The sequence below is a fragment of the Osmia lignaria genome, chromosome 8 (genome assembly GCF_051020975.1).
Source record: "Osmia lignaria lignaria isolate PbOS001 chromosome 8, iyOsmLign1, whole genome shotgun sequence".
In the NCBI taxonomy this organism is placed as follows: Eukaryota; Metazoa; Arthropoda; class Insecta; order Hymenoptera; family Megachilidae; genus Osmia; species Osmia lignaria.
In genome coordinates this window covers 10,871,637-10,894,018 of record NC_135039.1, presented here as the reverse complement: position 1 = coordinate 10,894,018, position 22,382 = coordinate 10,871,637, and the positions used below count along the sequence as shown (strand labels likewise).

Below are 22,382 nucleotides of genomic sequence, written 5' to 3'. Positions count from 1 at the left end.
GTGAGAGAAATCTTCCAAAGACACCTCCATCCCCCTAGGGAGGGGCCGGAGGTAGTGCGGGACTTTTACCCGCTAAAACCCCCCACAGTGACCCGCACTGGGACTATAGGGAGGGCCCCGGGACCTCTGAGGAACACACCAGGACCCCCCCACATCTGGCGTCCCTGGCGCCCTGGGCCTTTCCTGTGATGGCCGTGAAGTGTCGCGCGTGTAACTTCATCCTTTCTGACAAGCGGTCCATCACGGGCCTTGTATATATCAGATCTAAGAATATAGAACCCAGGCGTCTGGGGCAGGGACTGTCCACGTCAGCCCCACCGACAAGTCTAGTGGACGGTTCCCGAGACGAAACGCCCATAATTTTTTCGCCTGCATCCTACAGTGCAACGATGAATTTTAATAGAAGTTTGTAGAAATTAAATGAAAATTAATTTACGTGGAGCCGGGGTAAAAGTTGCAGCTCGTTGAAAACTATCATGCATGCCTCGTTTCATAGCTGTTCCCAAAATTGTGTAGCTTTTAATGAAAAACATACTTTGGGATTTAATTGTCTGTGCAGGAGAGTGTTAAATTGCAACTTCATTTATTGAAGCTTGCATAAGAAATAATTTCCATTTGGAGAGCAAAGTGGAAAGTTAATTAAACATTGCTGGGCCCTGAAAGCGGAAGAAGTTTCTTTCAAACAGGATCCGTATTCTCGGTTGCAGAGCTTTCCAGGTAGCCAAGTACAGGGAAAGTAGCAATCAAAACGACGTGACGTTGACAAACCAGAAAACGTCGGGGGCTGTGGGCAAATATATCCTAGTGAATATTCGCTCGCCACGGTATAATGATATTTCACGGCGGGCTTTTTCGACTACAAAAGGTTGTTGCTCCCGCTCGCATAAAAATGCACACCGTGTCTGGCCTCCAATAGGAGCCTTGCTGCTCCAACTTTTCCAATAACTCGCGTGAAAGGATTGCCTTAGCCGGTGTACAGGAAAAGTCGTGTCGCCAAGAATCGGTCAAGGATTAAGCAAAGAATTTTCTGGTCCAATTAGCAGGTGCATCGATACTTTCTGAACTATTTCTGTACAACCTTTCAATTTATCAATCTGTTATACACATCTGGCTGCATCACAAGTTTTCCTTGTTCCTGGATTCTCTCAGAATTCTTCAGTAATTTTATGCGTTAATAGAAAAAAAGTAATGATGAAGAGTGAATATTTAACTCTCTACAGAGATTCTATTTCTGATGGAAATAACGTGCATGTTTCACAGCTAAAAATCCTCTGGAATTCATGTATTTTTTCTCTTGTTTCTTCATTTTACATGCTCGTCGCTCGATTGACCCATAGCATCGCTTTTTACCATGCATATCAAAGATATCGGACACATCATTGCTGCTGCATCAACACACATACATACATAGCAAAGAGCTTGAAATGAAGCGCTTGCAGAGCTCTCTTCAAAGCCGAATATCTGGCCCATTTACAATAAGCAGAGAAATCCATGCAATGTCCAAGCATACTGGAGCCTGTATCAGATTATTCCTGCCACTTCATACTTGTTCTTCCTTTTCGCATTATAGAACTTGATGGAAATGTGGATTTAATCAGTCTATCTGCAAATTTCAAGATGATTCTTTAGCGATGTTTCAATGGAACTTGGAAAATGTTTGGCAAGTATCGAGCATGGTGGATTTCAATTGGAAGAAAATAATCAAAATTGGCCAATAAATTCAGAAGAAACCTCTCGATTCGGCTCGAATGCTTACCTGGAATCTTCGGAGAGATAAAACAATTTAAAAGCGATCTTTAAAAATTAATCGTGCAGTACCCGAGCCTCTGTTCCTAGTCACACGGAACGATTTATGGAGAAGGGTTTACACATGGAATCGAGAGGTACACTCGAGACTCATTCTTCTCGCATGGATTGTTTCGGCGATTGCTGTCACCGATATTTTTCCGCTCGTCGCGCGGACTACATCCCTTTTCCGCTCGATTTTATAGAAAAATTTTTATTCGAAAACAATAATCCCCCACACCGAGTCGACGCGTCGATTCTCCACTCCTCTTTTCTCTGAACGGAAGCTGGGGGACATTCGTTTGAAAAATATATTATATATGTTACAGTAAATGTAATAAACTGGTGATTACGTATTTATAATTGCCGGTTGTTATACAGTGTTACGTCGCGAGCGAGGTACGGCGCTAAAAGATAAATTTCTTTACTTTCTGAGTGGTTAATACACGGTTGAGAACGGTATTAGCGCTGCCACCAGTCCTAATCGCTTGTGACGACGTTGGATCACTCACGATTAGAACAATAAAAAGAATTAGTACGATTAATTGATAGATTAATTGAGTTCGTCAATGCTCTGGTCCCATACGGGCCCCTCATATGAATTTGTGCGAAGATGGTAAGCGTGAACGTGAAGGAAGGAAGTGTGTTGGATAACCAACGCCACTAATCGCAACACAAACACTATAGATTCATCCTCAGCCAAACATTCTAACCATGACTCCTAACCTTTACTCATCCTGCATTTCATTCCTTTCCTTAGTCACACTGTTCCTTGACATCACCCCTATTCCTGATTCATCTTGCACTTCGTACCCTGACCATCGTCCCTATTCCTCACTCATCCTGCACTTTGTACCTTTCCGTAGTCACACTGTTCCTTAACCATCATCCCTACCACTATCCAGTTTCCACCAATAGTATATAAAAAGCTTACAGAGCTTTACCAGGGCAGATTTCAGTACCTACTAGTCGATTGCGCATTTCATAATAAACGTTTCTAAGTAAGAGTATTCTCTACGTGTTGTTTAATTCCTTGGAATCCAACAAGTGTGTTTGAAACGCAAATGAATTAGAAACTGGTTATGTGTAACAAAAATATAATTTTGGAAAAATAAGCATAACAATAAAATGGTTAGTTGACAGGAAATACGAGCTGCTTGAAATACAAAAGAAATAAATGAAATATATGATGTCAAGAAAAGTATAAAGTTATATAAAAATGAAATCTATTGAATTTTCGATTAGTTAAATTTTTGATTTGATGGTTCTAGCGACGATGTTCAGTGAACAATTAGTACGCAAAAAAGAGAGAACGGTCCCAGGGGGATACTACCAAAACCACGGTTTCGTGGGGCTGTCTTCTTTGAGTACGATCGGAATTTTATTTGGAAATATTAATGTTTCGATACCTTAAATCGCAGTGTTTAAAGGAACGATCCAGTGGGAAATTTTCCAGAACACGCGGTTCCGTAGATCGCCCGTTTTGCCTCATTAAATCCAGATTCGTCGTATTGAATAGAAATGAAATGGACAACTTACCAAGCTCGATGTAATATAATATATGATAAGATTTTGGATTCGCTTAGTGGTCGCTGGTGTTGTCTAGAAATCTGGAAGGCGAAGAAAAGATGATCACTTGCACAACGCGTTCGCGATCGGCCCTTTATTACGGTTTTACTGTTACGGAAAACGATTATTTACGAAGCGGTACGAAAACTGATTTCAAAAGCGACGCGACGCGGAAAAGATAAATATTAATTAGCGAACGATTTAAAAACGAAAGAGGAAAAGATAGGAATTGAAAAGTATGAAATTTTAACGATCCGTATGAGTCCTTGCCGCGAGAAACACGAATCGCACAATCTCGACACTCTGCCTTGCTACGCGAAGGAACTTTGCCGAGCAGCTAATTACGATATTTTCCGCGACAACTCTGTCTCTAACGCGAACACGGTCTCCCCGTCAAGTACCTCACGATTTTTCGACGAAGAGTGATTTGCCTCAGTCAAGCGATCGTGTCTCAGGGTTCGACCCGCGATCGGTACCCCAAAGTAGGGACATCATTTGGCAAATCAGGATACGTGTCGAAGGGGAAGGCCCGCGCGTATAGGTTGGTCTAGGCGCGTTTCCCGAGTTCTCATCCCTTCTTGACCTTTCACGTTGCCTTTGTCTAGCGTTGTCTATTTCTTTCTACCCCTCTATTCTGCAAAATTCGTGCGTCGCAATCCTAATACTTCTGGAATGTTCGAAATGTATTACGACTTGGTTTTATTTGAATTCGTTAATCAAAGAGGCTTTTATAAATGACATTTCCAGTATCGAAGGAGGTCTACGTTTTATAATAGATGTTTGATTTACTGTATTGAATGACTATTAGTTGAATACTGTTAATTATTCCGTTCCTTATTCGCGTTTCGGCGGTTTACGTAAAAAGGCAATCGATATTTTATTGTTATCGTTAAATCGCGGATCTATGCATATGGTTTGTTGCATTTACCTAACAGTAGACTCGCGTGTTAATTATTAACGATATACATATATTTGAAACGTTTTACGTTTAACGTTTCCCAGATGTTCGTTGCCGATGTTTATTGCCTTAGTCGACCTCTTGTCTCGAACGTTCTTGAACGTCGGTCGACAATTTCAAACTACAGCGGTTGTCACGCAAACCCTCGCATTTCATAATCATTCAAACAGTTTCATTCCGTTCGATTCCAATCACTTTCGTTCTTAATCGCATTCATTCTTTGGTGGAAGGACCGGCTGACGCATGCTTTGGAGGTAGGAGAGGTATTTCGTTTGCGAGGTGAAACAAAAATCGTATTTCCCTTATTCCGCGCGGTTAAGCTGGGAAACTTCCAAGTGCGTCGCACTGCTTAACCGCGTGGCGAAAGATGTTGATAGTACCTCTCCTTAACCTTAGCGATTTCGAATTTCTATGTGTTTATTGCTACGCGGTTTCGACAAGGCAATCGTTCCAAGGAAGGTTAACTTCTTATTGTTTGAAAAGAACTAATTATAGCCTTCTTTGTGTGCCTCGCCTGGGATTATCTCCAAGTGCTGCGCACCGATGAGGTACACATATTCAGTATATTAAACGGTTAAACTATTCAACACTATCAGAAAGAAAATGAAAATAGATGTTAGCCACGTCGGATTCTTGAAAACAATCCGGACGTAACAACAGGATGTTCGACAACAGGTGGGGGATTTTTTAAGGGGTGATTCTAGGGATCAAAAAAAATTTTTTTTTAATGGGACCAACCGGAAGACATACTCTACAAGATGCAAAAGGTTTCGTTCTGATTGGTCCATCCATCTTGGAGTAATCGGTGAACACACACAGAGAAAAATATATATATATATATATACTGATCCAATTGAGTAACCTCTTCCTTTTCGAAGAATGGCGAAATAGCGTTTGCGGTTTTGTTTTCCAGTAATTAACGTTTCCAAATTCGAGTAAAAAGCGCCTAAAACCTGCAACCTGCCCAGCACCGACGACTGAACGTCAGGTCACCAGGGGTCGGTACAGTCATAACCAAGAATCATTGAATAGTAGAAACTTACCTCGTGCTATTCTATTTCTCGGTTCTGCAGCATTCGACTTTCTCTTCTTGGTTATTATTATTATTATATTATTATTTTCCTCTTATTATTATTAAAACCACACATAGATGTTATAGGTTAGGTGAAGCCGCTTTACCTAACCTAATACATCAATAATATTCACTTTTAATTGAGTTGTAATGGACATTTCCATCTTAATTTTTACAAACCTTAGTAAACTGGACGAATTTTGTTAAAGTTATGGACTTTTATCACATTCGCCATTACGAGTTGGGAATTATATACACTCGCCGGTTAATTTGTTAAATATTCATTAATTTATCACATTTACCAAATTTAATGGTGATTATATATAATAACCGACAATTACACATAATCACCGGATTAATCACATTTACCGTAACATATATATGAAAAAAGGAATCATCCATCAATAATTGGTGCTAATTAAATAATTCCGAATACATATCGGTTAAAATGGCAAAAGTGGTTTTAAAGGGTTGAAAGAAAGATCAATCTTCTAAACTAGCTTGTCGGAGTCGGCGAGAAGAAAATTTCCAGCGATCCGACAAACGAAGTTATAAAAAAAAAAGGGAAGAAGCGATCGCGCGAGGACAAAGGGTGATGCTGCGTAAAGCGAGCGATAAAAGGCGTTTCGAGTGCCTGCTCCTCGGGTGATTAACCGTGGCCTTCCACCGAATCAGCTTTGAAAATGCTCCTGGCGAATGATTTTTAATGAGACCGAATCCGCACAGCCGCCGGTGTCATCCTCGGCAAACAAGAAGTTAGCGAGGAACCTCTCCCTCCTCTACCTCCTAACTCTTCTCTCTCATTCAGCTCGGTTGCATTGTCTCCGCGATTGCTAGCACCGATCCCACCAGCCCTCTCCTCTTTTCCAACCCTCCTTTTGACTCCTCGCGTGTCCTCGGGCTCGATGCATCCCTCTATCCTACACACTCCCGTGGAATCTTTTCATGCGTTTTTCGTGGTGAGCCACGGCCACGAGGGCTGCCGCTATCTACAGGAGGGTTAGGCACGAAAAGAAAGGAGGGAGAGAAAAGGCATCGTAACGATCCGACTGCTCCAGTTCCGGTATATGGAACGGTGCGAGAGGGATAATTGCGGCTCGCCTGAAAATCAAAGGGACTTCCGTTTTCGTCCGACATCTCCAACCCTTTCCGCCGTTTTTCGCCCCATTTTTTACCCTCCATTCCCCTAGCTCACCCCGTTTCACCCTTCCTTCCGTGTCCATGCCTCATGTCTCCTTTGTATTCCTCTTTTATTTTTTTTTAAATTTTTTTTTGTGAAATTATTGGAGCTGCTTTTTAGGGTATTTCGAGTGTCAAGGCAGAGGGTGTTTTGCGAAATTGGGTTATTGTTTTACCGATCTGAAATGGATATTTTTTGTTAGAATACTTGGTAATTAATGTTTGCTGATGGAAATGAAAAACTGATCAAGGAGAGTTAACTTTTCTATTTCCTCCAGTGAAATTAAATTGCGAAGACAGAGATATCTTTTTTCCAATTATTGAAATTGATTCATGGGGCATCGATGTACCGTAAATGTACTGACATTTTATCGGGATTAAAAAAATATTCCACTGTTTTTCTTTCTTTTTTTCTATTGGAGGGAGAGTGATTTGCCAGCAGTAACGCGAGACGCTGTTGAGCCAGCAATAATTAATGGAGCTCACGAGGAAATCGTTCTCACCTTCAGCTTCCTGACTTGACGCTTTCTAATCAGCACTCTCCTCACCGTCACAAAAAGAGTTTCAAGATCCTACTTCATAAATCCACTATTCCTTATCATATTTCATCTGTGATTTGGATAATTTATCAAGCTTTTCATTTGAACACCTACAAAAGGAAAAGGACTATGTAACAGATAAATGTAATAAGTGTTTTGTGTTTCAGTTTGAAGAATTCTACGTTCAAAGTAAAAAAAGAATTTGGATTTGACCTACAGCTGCTTCTCCTTTCTATTTCACTTTTTTATTATCTTCCACAATTTTAACTCGAAGAATTCGACCTCTAAAGGAGAGAAAAGTGAGGAAAACTTGGTCATTGATCTACCCCACAGTTGGATCTCCCTGGCTCTGCTCTTTTTCCACTCTGCTCTTCTCTTTTCGTTCGAGCCCTAACGCGACAATTAGTCCTCAATTATGAAACCTCCCTTGTCAGGGTAACGGGTGACCCGGAAAGCAAGGGGTGGCGGAAGGCCGTTTAAGGACGGCGTCACATACTCCCCCCAGCCAGCCGGTTGCTTTCTCTCGAGTGTGTGTCGAGGCTGTGCAGCCGATCGAATGGTTTGTATGCACGCATACTTTTCGTGCCGATGCTAAACCGATGAAGGGTCGCAGCCATCGACATAGGGGACTATCTGTATCCTACAGGCTGCCTCTAAAGTAGCAGACTTTTATCCTCTCTCCATTTAACTTTTTATAACCTAAAAACAAATCCAATTGATGTCAATATTGCATACACATTAGTGACGTGCGGCCCGACTATTCGGGTCGGTTCGGAAAACATCGGGCGGGCTCGGGCGGGTGTCCGATACATACGTGCAGTCGAATAGCCCAACTGTTTCGGGCCAGGTCGGATAAAGTCGGGCAGATTCGGACGAGCTCCCGCGGGCCGCGAGCCGCGGCCTAATTCTTATGTACTTGAGAGTTGGGTCGCGGACCGCGGCCCGCGGGAGCTCGTCCGAGTCTGCCCGACTTTATCCGACCTGACCCGAAATAGTCGGGCTACCCTACTGCACGCATGTATTGGACATCCGCCTGAGCGCGCCCGATTTTTTCCGAGCCCGCCCGATTTTTTCCGAACCCACCCGATTTTTTCCGAGCCCGCCCGAGCCCGTAATATCGGGTACCCGCACATCCCCAATACACATTGATCATATTAATTATAAAAAAAATATATAGAAGAGTTTTACAATTTTTTTTTTTTTTTTTTTATAAGTGTAGACAATTTTTCTTTCTTGATGATCATCGACCAGCAGCGAGGGCAAATGAAAAGGACAGAAAGGCTCACGGAGGCCAGTTGAGAGATAATTAGATATTGATTTCGCATTAGAGTCGCGTTAAGATAGACGGCTATTCATTAACGTGTTATAACGGAAGGGGTCTTCTTCTTCGTTCATTGGCCGATCCATTAAAATCAAAGGATGGTCGAGACCTTCTGCATATTACTCTCTCGTCCAACTTTCCTCCCTTTTTCTCCATTCTTTTGCGTTTCCCTTTGAAAAAGCTACCCCTATTGTCTCATTCCGACTGCCTCACCAGGCCAGTTGTGTCCCTGGTGATGAACTCGTGGATCTTGGATGTACCCTTCCTCGTTTTTCATTAAATATTAGCCCTATGCAAAAGTTTCCTTTAACAACCACTGCACTAGGAACCCTGGGTCATTTTCACCCACTGCGTATAATCATTTCTGCAACTAATGGACGATTATTTGTAAGAAGAACAGAATAATCTGATAGAATTTAAAAATCGTCCATTGATCATTTCCTTTACTGTTTTATGGTGAAAGAAGGGGGCTGTGGCTAAAAGGAAAGCGACGGAACCTTTTGAAATATTTAGCAAGCCAATTATTCATGAATGTCGACCAATTAACGAGCCAAACTGTGAAAAAAGTTGTGAAAGGACCACGTGTTCTTTATGCGTTTGTGGACAGTTTTTTTTCTTTTGTTTTTGTAACATCAAATGAAACTTCTATGAAATACACAAAAGTGGTATTCAAATTGAAAACTAAGTATAGATTGAATTTGAGAAATTTTTCTACATGATGGAGTACGTTAGAAATTTGGGTCGCTATTGAATGATTTAGCAACCGACCAGTCAGGTCATATCTATATTTAGCATCTGTCGGTTGTACTACAATCCATTTCCAGGATTCCTAGGTCCAAGAATAAAAATCACTTCTAAAGAAATAATCTGTCGATGGTCGAGTGGTTATGGATAAGAATACCCCTCCTGGTTCGTATTCAGTTATTGATTATGCCATTGTGAATAGATCTCTCTTAGAATCTGTCTTTACCCTGATATCGTAGAGCCTAAAACAATATTAATTGTAAGTCTCAAAATCCTAAACATTGTCCCTTCTACTCCTTTCATCATTGAAAAGAAATTCAAGAGCTTGGTGGAATGTTAATTAAACAAAATAGAGGGAAAGAAACGAAATTTCGATGAAATTTACTGATAGAACAACGTAACCAGAGGAGGTGAAGAAAAAGTTTCTCAACGTTTCCGTTCGTTGGAGAGCAGTGTTGCAAACCTCGCTTACAGTCCACCCCCTAAACGACGTCGTTTACTATTTTAATGACGTCATTAGTGGGATTTAAATAAACTTGTCCGCGAGCCACTTGCTCCTGTGGTCTGGCGACAGTTTTATTCCTCGTTACCACCACGTTTGACCACATTTACAGAACCATTACTGCTTTATTTTTCCTCGACTATCATCCTACCACTATTCCCTCGCATTTTCGACCAACATTCATTCACCGAGTTCTTTAAGCCTTAAATTGATACGGTGTAAGTGTTATTTCATCAATTCATGCAATGTTTGCTGCAATTTACTACTATCCATTTAGTAGTAAAAGTATTCATAAAATATTTATGCAGTCTTTTTATGGCTGAACTTGGACTCCAAGAATGTAAAATAATTACATTCTTTATTTATAGGTTAATAGTTTTCGACCCGTAGAATCCAAAAATATATGTCGTAGCTTTAGGAAATTAGCGGTTCAAAAGTTATGGGTATGTAAAGTTTCGCGTTTTTAGGTTATTTTGACGCCATGTTGCTTCCATCTATCATTTGATTGGCCCGCACAGATGAGCATTCGGCGGCCATTTTGGCGGGACAAATCGAATGATTCATTTGAATTTGTTTCACACGTATTAGGTTAGGTTAGGCTATATATTTAAATCCAATATATGAAATCAGAATATTGTTGAAATAGTTTCTTTCAAAGGACCCTCTTTAAAATATGAGGTTGGTCATACTGATATGTAGATCCTCAGCTTTGCGGGCCAATCAAATGATAGATGGAAGCAACATGGCGTCAAAGTAACGTGTAAAATAACCTAAAAACGCGAAACTTTACATACCCATAACTTTTGAACCGCTAATTTCATAAATCTACGACCTATATTTTTGGATTCTAAGCGTCAACAACTATTAAAGGACAAAAAAAAGGGTAATAATTTTACGTCCTTGAAATCCAAAAGTTTAACCCTTTTTATTAAACTTTGAGCCAGGGATGGCCAACCTTTTCAGCAGGACGGGCCAAATTTTAGAAATAATATTTCTTGCCGGGTCACGCATCTAATTTTTTTTTTGTTAATTAAAGTAAGCAAGCAAGCTACAGCTTCGACCACATCGACGCTCATGATGCAATATTCCTTTGGTGATATGTACCACGGGCCGCATGCGGCCCGTGGACCTCGTGTTAGCCACCCCTGCTTAAAGGTTTAAGTACTATTGCACGATACTTTTATGTGATCAATTTTAGCCAAACCATGAACCACGCGTTATAACGGCGAAGCGTGAAGCCGGTCGAAACGGGACGGACTTAATAAAGCGTAAACGCGACAGATAATAATGCGAAATAATAGGTTGTGAAATGTTGAGCCGAATGAAACGTTTCCAGGCCGTGGTAGCTCGGGGGGTTGTTTTCGAGGGACAATATAAAAATGACGCGACAGAGCTGCTGCGTACGCCTGACGACGGCGTCTTTTCTTTTCCGTTCTGTCCCCCATTGTCTCGCTTCCCGTTGAACTTGTGCACATGGCTCGCTCTGAAAGGCCATGTTAGAGATTCTATGCTCGTCAGACGTCAACGGAGAAGGCCGTGATATTTCGCGGTGATCTACTGTCAGTGATAGCCTCGAAGATGTGGGCGTTACAGTTTCAGGAAATGTTTTCAGCTTTTATCTCTTCGTGTGTATGTACAACTCCTTTCGCTACATTTACATCGCGCGAGTAGCTTGAAAATATTGCCTTAATCCTCGCGCCTGCGGACTTGCGGTCATTTTTCACCCAGCTGGGAAAATAAAATACGCAAAATGTACAAAACAAAAGAACCCATGGCGAAATTGACGAAAATCTGTCGAACCTGATTTGGCTGAAATTTCGCAAATAGCTTCATTTTGTATAAAAACAATATTTGCGAGAAGGATTTTCGGCGACTCGAAGGTTAAGACTCATAATTTTGCGAAAAACGTTTTACCATTTTAATGCAGTTTCCTGCATTACCGACGCCGCGTAGAATAAGATTACAACGGTATTCTGTATACCGCTTCATGATTACTTAGCTTTTTAGCAAGTGAAGATAAGTTAATATAATTAATTTCCAGATAAAAAATATAAAACGTGTAAAGGCTGAATACAACATAAATATTTCACGTATCAACAATCTAAACAGAAGAAAATCGTAGAACGTCCTAAAGAAAGCTCGGTATACCCCATCGCCCCCACTCCATAAAACATAGCATAACCTAACCTATTTTGTTTTTTGAGGTACATCGGTAATGTAAGAAATAATATTATAAAATAAAAAAATTTTTTTCGAATTGTCAAAAATCCTTCTCGCAAACATTGTTTTTATGCAAAATGAAGCTATTTGCAAAATTTCAGCCAAATCGGATTTGATAGATTTTCGGAAAAACAGCCGAGCCTATCCGTCCGAATGCTAACCGATCATCCTTGTTTGCAGAACGATTTCAACAAAAATTCAATGACATAAACGCAAAAAGCGTTTATTTCGTCGGCTTAGTATCACTGAATAGAACAGAGAATAATGGCAAGTTGCCGGATATTTGTGGGCGGTAACGTGACAAATATATATAATAAAGGCCGCGCTGTACCGCTCCGTATCACGATATTGATTTATAACAAGCCGATATCAGCACCGGTGTTTTTGATTTCTATGCACAACACGCGTGTTTACTGAAAATTTCGTATTTCAATATGGATATTGAAATTGAAACTCTCTGAAAACCCTACGTTTCCCTGCCATTTACAAAAATCTATACATTTTTCAATGGATTGATATTTCCTATGTTCCTATTGCCGTTAAATGTTTCTCATTATATAAAATAATAGCGCTGAATTTTCAAGCTTTCTATAAAATACTGATTTGATTTTAAGATTACCTTGCAATTAATATTACAATATAATACTATATAATTTCAAGAATGATGGGCATTAGTGAATGATTGAAAGTTGAAGAAGAATTGGGTGAAGTTCCTTTTAGCACCCCCTTTCAATTGACTTTAAAATCCCTAGGCAAACTTCTCATCAGGGCCGGCCCTAGGCCTAGGCAGACTAGGCGGCCGCTTAGGGCCCATCAAGGTCCAGGGCCCCCATAAGACGATTTTGCGTCTAAGAATTCAAGAAGATTAATGTTTATTTGAATATTAATTAGTTATAGAAGCTTTAATGTTAATTTTATATATTTTATTTGCGCTACTTTTTTATGTCATATATGTGAAGGGGCCCTTTTTCGGGGCTCGCCTCGAACCCCCGAAATCTCAGGGCCCTACTTCTCATGAATAATAGAGTCACGTGGCAAGTCACATGGCGCGGAAATTTTTGGTTCATGAAAAATTGCGGCCATTTTCATCACTACCATCTTACTCTTCTAAACAAGAACAACGAGGTTTTCAATTCATCTAATCAATCACATCAGTTGATCGTCGTGATTTATGCGGACAGTTCACTTATGGTGTTTGTGAGTGCATTTTTTCAACCACCATCTCAATTGCTTTCTCAATCGCAACTCTACAAACCAATATCGTCTCTTGTTCTCTCGCGCGCCATAATCAATGGCAAAAATATCCAGTAAATCCTATTAGGTGTTAGAGTTAGGTTAGGTTAGGTTAGGTTATCTTTTGAAACTTGTAGTTTTTTTGCTCATTTTGCTGCTGTAGGAGCCCAAAAATGACTGCCTTTTTTTATCTTCTTGAAGTATTTAACGAGTGGAATCTAAAAATCCAAGTTTTAAGGCGCGGAATTCACCAGTTCAGAAGTTATGCATGTGTAAAACTGAGCGTTTTTAGCGTATTTGACAAGTCACTTCGACGCCATATTGACTTCTAGCCTGTTGTCCAATGAGTGGAGTCGCCGTCGGTAAGACAGAATTACATAAGTGGCGGGCTAAACCCGGTGTATGTATTGTACGCGTCTACTAAGTTGAGACTCGAGGTGTGAAACGCTCCGCCTAATCCTCACCACGAACCCTCGTCTAGTAGTAGTAGTAGTAGTTTCTACTAGTAGTTGTAACCTAGAGAGCGAATAGCGAGAATGCGTGTGGGTCAACTGTATAAGTGTGCGCGTCTAAGTCTGGCCCATCTAGCTCCGACCAATCAGACCCAATTCCTTAGGAGTCTCAACTTAACAGACGCGTACAGTACCTAAGGTTAGTTTTTTTCTTTATAAACAATATCCCCTCGGATTTGATAGGAACTGATGGTACTCACACCCAACGAATGGAGTCCAACTGGCGGCCGGCAAAGGATTGGATGCGGGGGAGAGTCAAGATGGCGTCGAAATAACCTCTCAAATACGTTAAAAACGCTCAGTTTTAAACACGCACAATTTCTGAATCGGGGGATTCCGCGTTTTAAAACTTGGATTTTTAGATTCTATTCGTTAAATACTTCAAAAAAATTAAAAAAAAAGGCAATACTTTTTGGGCTCCCAAAGAAAAGTTCAACTCAAAAAAAATTTTTTTCCAAAAAAAATTTCCACACCTCCTTATTAATGTTTTTCTGACTTACAACTCGTAAGAAATTTGCCTGGTAATTTTTGAGTCAATTGGAGGGGGGATGCTAAAAGGAACTCTCACCGAAGAATCAATCAATTCCAATTGGAACGCTCTCGAAAGCCATCAATTCTGAACTTGATCCGATCCTTGTGATCAAAGGTCCTCGTGGTTCTCATGCAAAGCAGGGCTGTTACATATATACCAGCCGCGGCGTCGAGGGGCTGGCTCGCTCGCAGCTGCAACGAGCATGCATCCTGAAGAGGATAAGTACTCACTTTTCTGCGGCCGCAGCAGAGCATGGTTGCTGCACTGCAACCACGGCGAGCCGTCGACGAGAGTTGAGGCTGATGACAGACGTAGCTGAGTCGTGCGCCCCCTTCCCGCTGCAGCTGCACCACGCGCACCTGCAGCTGCACCTGCTCCCGCTCCCGCTGCCCTTGACCGACACCGACTCGACCACCGTACTTGATGCGCACGTGTTTTCGCCACTGCATGAGTTCGGTGCGTCATGCCCTCTTCCTGAAATTCCATCCATCAATTAATATATTTGAAAGTACGAATGATTCGGATAAAACTGAAAACCGAGTTAAATCAATTCTACAGGGAACTGATTGATTAATATAGATTCTATAGAATGTGTCAGATCTATTCAAAAATTGTAAAAAATAATTTTGGAATTTATTTTTTTTTTTAAGTGAGATTATTATTTTTTTTTATTATGAAATGATTTAATCTATTTTATAAATTCATCTATCGTGATATAAAATTTTAAAATCTTAATAATTATAAAATTTATTTTTAATTGCAATTTAAATGTTATTTATTAAGTAATATACTTCTTCAAGTTGCACAATACTGAACATGGTAAGTTTCCCTAGATAAAATTATTATGAAGGGGGCAAAAGGTGGTACGTTGCACCCTAGCGTACACTTGCCGGTGTAGTACACTTTGTGTTAGCACAGCAGCTCATAGTCGCAAATTTTTGTTGAAGCTAAAGGATGCCAGGAGTTACCTCCTCCCGGAAACGAGGACAAAACGATCGATAACAGGAGAATCCAGCAGTGAACGTCCCTATAATCTTAACTAACACAGAACATATACTAGCCTCTTCTACTAGATAACAGGAAACTAACCTAAATGTCACTAGATTTTCTTGATATTGATTCCCCTATGCAGGGCTGGCCCTGAGGTTTCGGGGTCCGAGGCTAGCTTCGAAAAAGAGCCTATTAATTTATAAAATTAATATTAAAGCTTGTACAACTAATTTAGATTTGCATTTACATCGATTAATATTCAAGTAAATATTACTAGATGCAAAATCATCTTATGGGGCCCCTGGACCTTGGGGGACCCTAGGCGACCGCCTAGTCTGCCTAGGCCCAGGGCCGGCCCTGTCCCTATGCAAACTTCTAAAACAAAATCGAAGAAATTTGATGTGATATTGGAATTAAATGACCCATCAAATGTGGAATGTTTGAAGAAATAGTCTGAAGATCTTTGGTCTGACCTAATATCTTCATCTCCCAATAGTCAATACCTGGGCGTGTTAATTTATTAATGGAGATCCATCCGTTCGTCTCCCAAATGATTGAGTGATTTTAATTTGGCACGCGATACGTATATTCCCTGGCCTCATTCTACGCCTGTCCTCGTTTTTCCTGGCATTTTCTATTCTGTGCCCGTCGTTTCCTTCTTTTTTCTTCTCTACGAATAAAACCGAACCGCGGATACATCGGTTATCGAGGTATCCACTGCTTCCTCATACCACCAGTTTTATTGTAATGAATTTTTAATAACATAACCTAATATTTTGATTAAATCCACACTCGTTAATTAATTGACAAATTGCAGTTACAACTTGAGTAACAATAAAATAATCCTAAAAATAAAATAATATCAAAAATATAATACTCTATCTATTATTTGTCTTCATCTTTGATAATTATTAAATGTTGGGAAGAGGCATCGGAATCACTGTGCGAATAATGGCTTTGACGATGCTTGGAACAAAATACTGGCAAGTTTCAAAGTTCTTAGAGCGGATAATCGATTACACGTGGTTGTTAGCAATCACAGTTCAACCAGGGCCGCAAGAGTTATGCCAGGAATCTCATAGGCAACGTCCGTCACCGCTGAACGTCTTCAATTCAATTGGGTTACTATGCATACGACATTCTGTGTCAAGCTCGCGTTGGCTCATTAAGAATCAATGAAATCCTGAACCGCGTGGGGTTGTCGTGAGGCACAACCTTGACCTCCCTTGACGGATCTTCCCCTAAAAAGGGGTTGGCCCCTCCTGCGCTGGGGATATTTGTTGGATAATCTCGTTTCGCTTCAATTTCTTTACACCAATTAATGCAACGACCCACTTTTCCTGGATCATCCGACTCCTCCATCAAATACCCGTAACAATTACTCCCTGTGTCCCATAATAATAGTAGCAGTTGATGAATTTAATTTGTCCCATAATAATAGGAGCAAAAGAAAATAAATATAGAACGCAACATTTATTGTCAGAAAAACTAGATTCAATTAAAGAATAAATTAAAAATATTCCTCCTAATTTTTATTTTGAGTGTTCGGATAGTTTCTGGATTTTTCAATAATTTCGTTATTGTATTTTAAACTCGTAGGTAGGCAGGGTCGGCCCTGAGATTCGGGGGGTCCGAGGCGAGCTTCGAAAAAGGGCCCCTTAACATATATAACGTGAATGACAAAATTTATAAAATTAATATTAAAGCTTGTATAACTAATTTAAATTTGCATTTACATTGATTAATATTCAAGTAAACTCTTCTTGCATTCTTAGATGCAAAATCGTCTCATGGGGGCCCTGGACCTTGGAGGACCCTGGACCTGGGGGGCCCTAGGCGACCGACTAGTTTGCCTAGGCCCAGGGCCGGCCCTGAGTACTGGACAATCCTAACTCGATCTTTGCTTGAAAACTAATTTTTTCATCTTACTTTTACAATAGGTTGTTATTCAACTGAAATAAAACAATTAATTTCGATCAGCGGATGAAATTAGAAAAATAATTATAATTCGTAATAATTAGGAAACAGGGCCGGCTTTGGACCTAGGCAGACTAGGCGGCCGCCTAGGGCCCCCCAAGGTCCAGGGTCCCCATAAGACGATTTTGCATATAAGAATGCAAGAAGAGTTTATTTGAATATTAATCGATGCAAATGCAATTCTAAATTAGTTATACAAGCTTTAATATTAATTTTATAAATTTTATTTCAGGTACTGTTTTTTATGTCATATATGTAAGGGGACCTTTTTCGGACCCCGGAATCTCAGGGCCGGTCCAGTCATGAAACATTGATTTTGATTAAAGGCTTTGCAATTTTGCACTACAACATAACTTACAGCTATACTCGTCAATAATTCCCATTTAAATATTCACTTGCTACTATTATTATGGGACAGAGGGAGTACTATCAAAAAAGAAAAAGAATAGTTACATCAAAATGAATCCTGTTAAAATTGTAATTATAATTACTGATTTTTTTATAAATTGTTATTTTACTTTTCTCAGAGTCAATGATTTTAACATTTAAATTTCCAACCCAATCATGTAACAAGTTGCATCCGCAGTCGCATAATCGATGCAGGAACGCATATTCGAGGCACGCACACAGTGCTCGACACAGGTATACCAGTATACTGGTGTAAATTCGTTTCACACTGAAATACCGTGTTGCATTGCAAAGAAGAAACGATCGTGTTCAGAAAGTATAGACACATGCAGGTAATTCGTATTTCCAGAGTAATCTGCTAGCGAGGCAATTCTCTGGGCAAACTTGGAAGTGCTCTGAGACTACGCACACAGAAGAAACGATGAAAGTGAGAGACATTGTTGATCGGTACCTTCTAAAAATCATTTCTCGTGCGAAGGGCCGACGGGTCCCTGCTCGAGCTGATCTCGATGGCTTCTCTCATTCTGGTTCACGGATCACCCTCTCCCCACTCTCCTGAAACACAAGAAAAATTATTTCTTTAATTACTACGTTCCTATAATTTTAAATACAAACTTAGGTAACACTCAGACTCAAAAGATTCTTATTAACAAAAACTTTGAGATTTTGAAAACTTATATATATATAAATAAAATTTAATAAGGTAATTACAAAATAATTAAGATTGGCTTGTATTTTACTGGTCAGTATTTAAATATGAAGCTATTTATGAATCTAACCTAACCTAACCTAACCGTTTAGTATTTTTATACTGACCATTTTGGTAATAAAATACTGACCGGAAATTGATTTATATACAGACCGAAAATGGATTCAAATACAATTAATTTGTTGCTATTAAGATTCCATCATAAATACTTTCATTCAATTAGAATAGCAATCAGGGCCGGCCCTGGGCCTAGGCAGGCTAGGCGGCTGCCTAGGGCCCCCACAAACGAGACGAAGCTCGTCTCGGACCCCCGAAATCTCAGGGCCGACCCTGATGGCAAGAGAGTTTTATAAAAATTCAAGATAGCAATATTTTTTTCAAGAAACTTATTTCTAGGGCTATCAGACATTTAGGTTCCCGCAAGATAGGTCACATCGATGAATTTTAAAGCTTCCCGGTGAAAATTCGAATACTCGCGTAAGCGTTTGGGTTCGACGGGCAAACGGGCAATAAAGCTTCCCAGCCATCTCCATGGGGAAACGTCAGCGTTTAAGCAAAGGAGTTTTCAATATTAGATAAACTCGATCCTACCATTTGTCTCGCTCTCTTTTCCAATAAACAGCATGTTACATGATAGAATCTCTTGGAACCAGGGCCGGCCCTGGACCTACGCCGACTAGGCGGGCACCTAGGGCCCCCCCAAGGTCCAGGGCCCCCATAAGACCAGTAAGTATTATTGATATATGCACACCATTTTAGATTTTGCGTCTACGAATGCAAGAAGAGTAATGTTTACTTTAATGTTAATTTTATAAATTTCATTTGAGCTACTTTTATTTATGTCCCCGAAATCTCAGGGTCGGCCCTGCTTGAAACAAGTAACTCTCAAGTATTCTGAACGCTATATAGAATATTTAAAAAAACATCTAACCAGATAAATTTGGTATTTCTTAACATATTATCATAATGCAAAAATTCTAACGTTGAAATGGTTTGAAATGAAAAAATTAACAATAAAATCTCTCAAAGCATCGTTGTATCTCACAAACGAGATTATTCGACTAGGCGACTTTCCATAAGCATGCAAAACGCAAAAGAAGAAATCACCTGTGTCCGTGTCACAATAAAAGCCGACAGGTTTTCCACACTCACGGCATAATTGACAGAAAAAAAAAGAGGAAAAAAGAAGAAATGATAAAAAGTTGTCCACGAGGAGGCACAGGCGCGCGAGCACGCGAGATTGACTGCACAAGCTCACGCCAAGCGTAACTTAACAACAACGTCGTACACGCCACTTAACGCTCAACATCGCGCGACGATTTTTCCTTCTTCTCTCGCTATAGAGCGGATGAGACGCGACTACTTTCACGGGGGTCACGCGGTCTCAAACTGCGCGAGGACGTGTATGGCGTCGTTCAAATAAAAGGGGGGAATAGACTACTGCGCAAAATCTTTGTCGTAAAGGGCGGTTCGATCGTCGTTTCGGTCCATGTGACATCTATCACTTTCTTTTTTAGATCATCAAAGAATTAATCAGCTAGTTTCTTAGTCCGAAGATTATCCCCTTGCAAGAATCTCATTTGTCTTGGTCAAAACGAAGAGAAAATTAGTATAATGAAACTTTCTGATAATTTAGGTTCAAAAAAAAATATACTGATCGAATTGAGTAACCTCCTTTTTCCAAGTCGGTTAAAAATAATTGTTGTTACTTACTTGAATCATATAAGTGAAAATTAAAAATGCAATTTAGGTTAAAAAAAAATATACTGTTCGAATTGAGTAACCTCCTTCTTCGAAGTCGATTAAAAATAATTGTTGCTACTTACTTGAATCATGTAAGTGAAAATTAATAATGCAATTTAGGTTAAAAAAAAAATATACTGATCCTCCTTCGAAGTCGATTCAAAATAATTGTTGCTACTTGAATCATATAAATGAAAATTAATAATGCAATTTAGGTTAAAAACAAATATACTGATCGAATTGAGTAACCTCCTTCTTCGAAGTTGATTAACAATAACTGTTGCTACTTACTTGAATCATATAAGTGAAAATTAAAAATGCAATTTAGGTTAAAAAAAAAATATACTGTTCGAATTGAGTAACCTCCTCCTTCGAAGTCGATTAAAAATAATTGTTGCTACTTGAATCATATAAGTAAAAATTAATAATGCACTGTTACCCAATATTGGGCAATTAATTTACCAATGAAGAATCTCAATCAATATCAATAATTTCCTACAAAATGTAATCCTCAAAATTTCCATAAATCAGTAAAAAATAATTCAACAGACAGAAGCTGAAATCTGAAAGGGAGATAAGAATCTTTTCTTGAAACAGTTTACCAGAGTCATAGATACTTGATACAATAGGGTGAAAAGAATCAACGAGATTTGCCACGTCGGCATTCAACTGGTTCCTGAAACATCATTGTCCAATTCCGCTTTCCGTTTCACGTTCTATCGATCACGAAGACACAAGGAGAGACGATGAAGAAATATAAAACAACCTTCATAGAGGAAAGCAGAAAGAAACGACTGCCTTCAAGCTGAATGACGACAATCTACGTACATCTTGATTCTGATCTAAGGAAGTCAAGAACTTACGCGGCTACTTTATTTATCTTTTTTTCTAGAGAAATAAAGCGGAGAGGGGGGGGGGGGGGGGGACACACCGGTTGCTTTAACGATATCATTATCTTCAAAGAAAGTTACAGAAGGTGGAAAGTAAAGCTATTTATACGCCTCTCTGCTTTTCGCCCTAGGGGTGTCGTTATTCTAATTATGGATTTCTCTCGTGTAAAGCGAGTTACGAGTAATTTTATCGAAGAAAAAGAAAGAAATAATCGATCCGAAGAAAGATACAACTGAAAAATTGAAAAGAAACCGGGACAATGAACTTTACGGTTCCGTGTAAATCATGCAGGGAGGATAAAAGTAAACCCTGACAGTTAAAAAATAAATATCAAAAAGTAGTCTCCAAGGTGGCGATAAACTTAGGAGAAGCAGGGCGCAATTTCGGATTGCACGACAGCGTAACCGGGCTTCGATCGATAAGGGATAGGTTTAAGGGCGAACGTCTGGATTAAACACGGCGATCGTAAACCTCTCTTCTCCTGATACCGTAGTACGTTTCCCTAACGTTTGCCGGGCGACACCTGTCAGTGGACGTGGACTCGTGACAGGAACACAGCGTGCACGGGTCTAAAACATGGAATAAAACAAAAGGCAGAAAGAGGAGAAAATAAAAGAACTGGTTTTAAATGCATTTGAATAAGTATATAACAGAGAGGGAAGAAAATAATGAAACTGGGTATATGAATCGAGTGAAAGAAACATTGTGAACAGGGTGAAAAGGGAGAAAGTAGAATAAAAAAAGAAAAAGAAGACGAGGCACGATTTCGTGGTGGCGTGCCAGAGCCGATGGTCCCGGACCGGCCGATCGATATACCCTTTTTCGAGAGTGCCTTCAACCGACCCTCCCTCGGCATGCTGCCACATACCGCCTTCGTTCCTCTCTTCTCACGAGGAATACGCGGCGGTTACACGCGCCGCGTGAATGCTTAGCCGAACGAACGGATCCAAGGGTATGCTGCCCCTTTAGACGTACCTTTCACCGGCGAACGTACGGAGTCGTCCCAGTAGTCCCGGTGTAATCCGTTCCTCGCGGTTGCCGGGGGTGTCTCGTAGGATTTTTCAGCGGCCAAGAAGGAAGCGGCCACGGAGTCTTCCGGTTGCAGCTTTCTCACCTCACCGTATAACGCCACGCGGGAATCAATACGCGCGCCTGCCTCAAGCTTCTCCCTCTCAGTCCCTCACGCTCACTACTACACCGCCCTGTCTCTGTCTCTCCCGCGGTACCGCACTCCCACGGCCACTCTATACGTCCCTATACGTCGTAGTTCCAGTCTCTCCAGAGGCTGTGACGCCTCGTGCACTTGGCCGAACGCGAGACACCAGAGCAGCCCTGGTATCGCTACATAGGGTAGCCACGGTAAACGATACCTCAACGACTGGACCGAGCCAGCCACGACGTGACACGCGTCCCGAGGTACAACGTAACACGGAAACCGAGCATTCGCGTGACCACGGTGTGCAACGCACCGCGCCGCATAACCACGACTACCCGGAGC

At 40.5% G+C, this 22,382-nt stretch overlaps 1 long non-coding RNA gene across 2 annotated transcripts; it reads right to left on the bottom strand.

The window, feature by feature from the left end:
* Positions 1 to 6,632: 6,632 nt before the first annotated feature.
* Positions 6,633 to 22,381, bottom strand: LOC117608962 (uncharacterized). 2 transcript variants are annotated; one of them, XR_013062576.1, is made up of 5 exons: positions 21,860 to 22,381; positions 17,993 to 18,096; positions 14,397 to 14,640; positions 7,320 to 7,801; positions 6,633 to 7,212 (listed from the first exon to the last, which is right to left on the bottom strand). It is a non-coding gene; the product is annotated as an uncharacterized LOC117608962 (long non-coding RNA). The 2 variants fall into 2 exon arrangements; XR_013062577.1 differs by lacking the exons at positions 6,633 to 7,212; positions 7,320 to 7,801 and adding an exon at positions 8,244 to 11,397.
* Between the last annotated feature and the right edge of the window lies 1 nt (position 22,382).